The 5,000-nt window shown below is 54.5% G+C and overlaps 2 pseudogenes; both read right to left on the reverse strand.

The window, feature by feature from the left end:
• Positions 1-4,293, reverse strand: part of LOC146860982 (28S ribosomal RNA) — a 7,957-nt pseudogene extending 3,664 nt beyond the window's left edge.
• A 332-nt stretch (positions 4,294-4,625) lies between these two features.
• LOC146860983 (5.8S ribosomal RNA) lies at positions 4,626-4,779 on the reverse strand (annotated as a pseudogene).
• Between the last annotated feature and the right edge of the window lie 221 nt (positions 4,780-5,000).

Below are 5,000 nucleotides of genomic sequence, written 5' to 3' on the forward strand. Positions count from 1 at the left end.
TAATTTCTTTACACAGACTTCCAATTTCCCATTCATCTGGTATCCGGTCAATTGGGATGAATTTGGGATTTTTCTTGTTTTCTTTTTCAATTATTTCTTTATAGTATTGGAAGATTTCATCAGCACTGATTTGACAGGTGGCATCTTCTGCCCCATCAGTGATTACCCTGGCAATTTTCTTTTTGTCTTTTTGAAACATTGCCTGGTATTCTTTGTAACTACCCTTTGCTTTTGCATAGTTTTTCTTGTGTGTCTGATTGAGCCTTCCATTTTTCTTATCTTTCTTTGGTATCTTGTTTTGTACAGAGACAGTCTGTTGCTCATCTTGAGCAGAGTTCATAGGTTCATTATTGGGTTCGCTTGTTGGTTCGGTACGATTTGCTGGTACAGGACTTATATCATTGGTGTTTTCTGATATATAAGTCACTATCTCATCCATCAGATCCATAGCAGCATCGTGATGCTGGATGTTTTTGTTGTACTTCTCGATTTCTGTGATTCTATCATTCAGTTCATCAAAGTTTTTTATTTTTGGCGCTCGTTTCCGATTGATAAAGTCTCTGCGCCTTTCTGTTGTTACTTCTACTGCAATCTCTGGTTCATCGCAGGAGTCATTCTCAGAGATATTGGATGCTTGCAGTACATCCTTTGCCGATTTTTTGCTCTTATCTCTTCTATCTCTTCTTTTTTCTGCAATTTGTTTACTATTTTTATTGTCAAAATGCGGAACCATCAGCGCATTAATGTTTCTTTTGTTCTCATACACTTTTTCCAATTCTGCTAATAGCAGTATTTCTTCCTGTGACCATAGTTTTGATGATTTGCTGCTTGCTAGAGCTGCTAGTCTAGCCTCATTTTGCGCTCTTGGATGCGCGTGCCAAGCATGTTGTGAAACTCCAATCTTTGTTCCAAATCTGAGGTCACAGAAGCTGCAAAGGAATGGCAACTCTCATTTTTGAGGTCTTCCTTTACATTTTGCATAATCGCATGCAATATTGTGGTATTCGGCTTCTTTGTCACATTTTTAACAATACGTATTGAGATAGAAGCCTTTATGCTTGTTGGAGACATGTTTTCTCAAATCTTTGAAAGTTCCTAATATGTCTCCACACAAGTCACATTTATACTTTTCGTTTGGGTATTTCCAATATGTGACTTTTTTTGTGTAGTCACTTTTCTTTGTTATCAATTCTTTGCTGATTTCGTATACATCCGGTAGATTTTCAAAATTGGCTGTACCAATGTCATTCTTGGCTGAGGAGGCCACAAATTCGATGGTTTCCCTGAGGTCTACTGTTGTGTCTTCTTCTGCTTCAGAGGGTGAACTTATTCTTATAACGTGACCTGAATCGTTGTTGTTTGTTGTATTGTTTGAAGCTAGTGCTGGTTTGTCAAATTCGGTGAGGAGGTTAATGATTTCTTGAAAAGACAGCACCTCCTTACGCCATCTTAACAGGGTTTTTATTCTCCAGGAACTATCCCATCTGGAAATGTGTTTGTTTGCTTCGCCACTTCTCACTATCACGCTCGCTGCCATGATAGAACCTTGTTTAGCCTGTCTCTATAGACTTCTCTACGCAGAGTCTAGTACTATAGAGGCAGTTACCGGCGGGACCACTGGGAGGTAAAGGCCACTACAACTGAGAATAGGTTAAGAGAGTCATAGTTACTCCCGTCGTTTACCCGCGCTTTATTGAATTTCTTCACTTTGACATTCAGAGCACTGGGCAGAAATCACATCGCGTCAACAACCGCCTCGGGCCTTCGCGATGCTTTGTTTTAATTAAACAGTCGGATTCCCCTGGTCCACACCAGTTCTAAGTTAGCTGCTAGGCACCGGCTGAGGTGGAACGCCGGCTCCGTGCCCCTGGGGAGGGGGCACGGGGGGAGGCGACCACCGCAGCTGGGGCGATCCACAGGAAGGGCCCGGCTCACGTCCCGAGTTGCCGCCGCACCGGAGGGAGACGCCTCGTCCAGCCGCGGCATGCACCAAGCCCCGCTTCACGCCCCAGCCCGACCGACCCAGTCCTTACAGCCAATCCTTATCCCGAAGTTACGGATCTGACTTGCCAACTTCCCTTACCTACATTGTTCCAACATGCCAGAAGCTTTTCACCTTGCAGACCTGCTGCGGATATGGGTACGGCCTGGCGCGAGATTTACACCATCTCCCCCGGATTTTCAAGGACCAGCGAGAGCTCACCAGACGCCACCAGAACCGCAATGCTTTCCAAGGCTCGGGCCCCTCTCTCGGGGCAAACCTATTCCAGGGTGCCCTGCCCTCCACAAAGAAAAGAGAACTCTCCCCGGGGCTCCCGCCGACTTCTCCGGGATCATTTGCGTTACCACACTGGATGCCGCGAGTGTGCCCGTCTCCGCCACTCCGGGTTCGGGGATCTGAACCCGACTCCCTTTCGATCGGCCGAGGGCAACGGAGGCCATCGCCCGTTCCTTCCGAACGGCGCTCGCCCATCTCTTAGGACTGACTGACCCATGTTCAACTGCTGTTCACATGGAACCCTTCTCCACTTCGGCCTTCAAAGTTCTTGCTTGAATATTTGCTACTACCACCAAGATCTGCGCCTGCGGTGGCTCCACCTGGGCCCTCGCCCTGGGCTTCCGTGCGCACCGCAGTGGCCCTCCTACTCGTTGCGTCTTAGCCCCCGCGGCTCTCAGCGCCGGCGACGGCCGGGTATGGGCCCGATGCTCCAGAACAATCCATTTTAGGGGCTATTTGATTCGGCAGGTGAGTTGTTACACACTCCTAAGCAGATTCCGACTTCCATGGCCACCGTCCTGCTGTCTATATCAACCAACACCTTTTCTGGGGTCTGATGAGCGTTGGCATCGGGCGCCTTAACCCGGCGTTCGGTTCATCCCGCAGCGCCAGTTCTGCTTACCAAAAGTGGCCAACTAGGCACTCGCATTCCATGCCCGGCTCCACGCCAGCGAGCCAGGCTTCTTACCCATTTAAAGTTTGAGAATAGGTTGAGATAGTTTCGGCTCCAAGACCTCTAGTCATTCGCTTTACCAGATAAAACTGGGGGCTCCGAGCGCCAGCTAACCCATGAGAGAAACTTCGGAGGGAACCAGCTGCTAGATGGTTCGATTGGTCTTTCGCCCCTATACCCAGGTCGGACGACCGATTTGCACGTCAGGACCGCTACGGACCTCCACCAGAGTTTCCTCTGGCTTCGCCCTGCCCAGGCATAGTTCACCATCTTTCGGGTCCTATCACGCATGCTCATGCTCCACCTCCCCGATGGCGCGGGTGAGACGGGCCGGTGGTGCGCCCGCTGCTGGAAGCGCGGCGGGATCACACCTCAGCCGGCGCGCGCCGGCCCTCACCTTCATTGCGCCACAGGGTTTCGCTTGGCCCTCCGACTCGCACACGTGTTAGACTCCTTGGTCCGTGTTTCAAGACGGGTCAGGTGGGTAACCGACATCGCCGCAGACCCCTGGCGCCCGACATGGGCCTCCCCGCCCAGCGGTAAGACGCGGTCGGGGCACACTGAGAACAGTCGACAGTCGCGCAGGGGGCCCCGTCCCCCCTTCAAATGCCCCGGCGCGCCCCGAGGGGCGGCCGGGAACGGAGGCCCAGGGGAGGGCGCGAAGGCGGTCGAATCTCCCTCGGCTCTGCAGACACAGCAAAGCTGCTGCCAGGGGGGCTGTAACACCCTCCACCGGAGCGGAGGGCCACCTGCCACCCCGAAGCCTTCCCAGCCAAAACGGAGCCGGTCGCGGCACACTGCCGCGGAGGAAATGGGCCCGGGCGCCGGTCCCACAGAGGGGATCCGGAACTCCCAGGCCACCGACCTTCCCGCCGTGTTGAATCCTCCGGGCGGACTGCACGGACCCCACCCGTTTACCTCTCGACGGTTTCACGCCCTCTTGAACTCTCTCTTCAAAGTTCTTTTCAACTTTCCCTTGCGGTGCTTGTTGGCTATCGGTCTCACGCCCGTATTTAGCCTTAGATGGAGTTTACCACCCGCTTTGGGCTGAATTCTCAAGCAACCCTACTCCGAGAAGACCCGATCCAGGTGCGCGGGGGACGCTACCGGCCTAACACCGTTCGCAAGGTGAGCCTCGATCAGAAGGACTTGGGCCCCCTGAGCGACGCCGAGGAGTCGGTCTTCTGTACGCCACATTTCCCGCGCCCGCCGCTGGGCGGGGATTCGGCGCTGGGCTCTTCCCTCTTCACTCACCATTACTGGGGGAATCCGGGTTAGTTTCTTTTTCTCCGCTTAGTAATATGCCTAAATTCAGCGTGTCCTCACGTCTGATCTGAGGTCATAGTTGGAAGAAAACACCGGAGCGTTAAGGGGGAGCCGGGGAAGGTCAGCCCCCTGCCGGAGCAGGGGCCTGGCCTCCCGGCAGCATGCACCCTCTTTCCCCAGATAGCATCTGGAGGGGGCAGCCGGTGGGACACCACGGACAGCCATGCGCAGCACGCAGCCAGGCGTCGCTGGACGGGCCCGGGGCGGACCGGTCGCCGGGCACGCTGGCGGCATAAGTCCACGGCAGGACCCGGCGAGGGACCCTGCCATGGGCAATCGGGGGGTCTGACCTTGTGGGGGAAGCCCCAGCCACATCCCGGGAAAGCCCTGGGGTGATTGACGACCGAGCGACCCTCAGACAGGCATAGCCCCGGGAGGAACCAGGGGCCGCAAGGTGCGTTCGAAGTGTCGATGATCAATGTGTCCTGCAACTCACACTAATTATCGCAGCTAGCTGCGTTCTTCACCGCCAAGAGTCCCAGGCAACTTTTCGGGCGCAGGAGAGGCCGGAAGAAGGTGACGCCGTCCGTCCGCCGCCCGCGCGGCGAGACGGCCCTGGCATCCCGTTTAAGGCTTCCCCTCTCGGAGTCAGACACCACAGTTGGGAGAAAAACAACATTGCCAGGCGCTCGGCCCGGGAGCCCACGGGGGGGGTGAGGGAGGGGGCTCCAGGAGCGACGGGAGTGGGCAGCCCCGCAGCCACCGGTCCTTCCGGGATAACCC

The sequence above is a fragment of the Triturus cristatus genome, chromosome 3_1, assembly GCF_964204655.1.
Source record: "Triturus cristatus chromosome 3_1, aTriCri1.1, whole genome shotgun sequence".
Taxonomy (NCBI): Eukaryota; Metazoa; Chordata; class Amphibia; order Caudata; family Salamandridae; genus Triturus; species Triturus cristatus.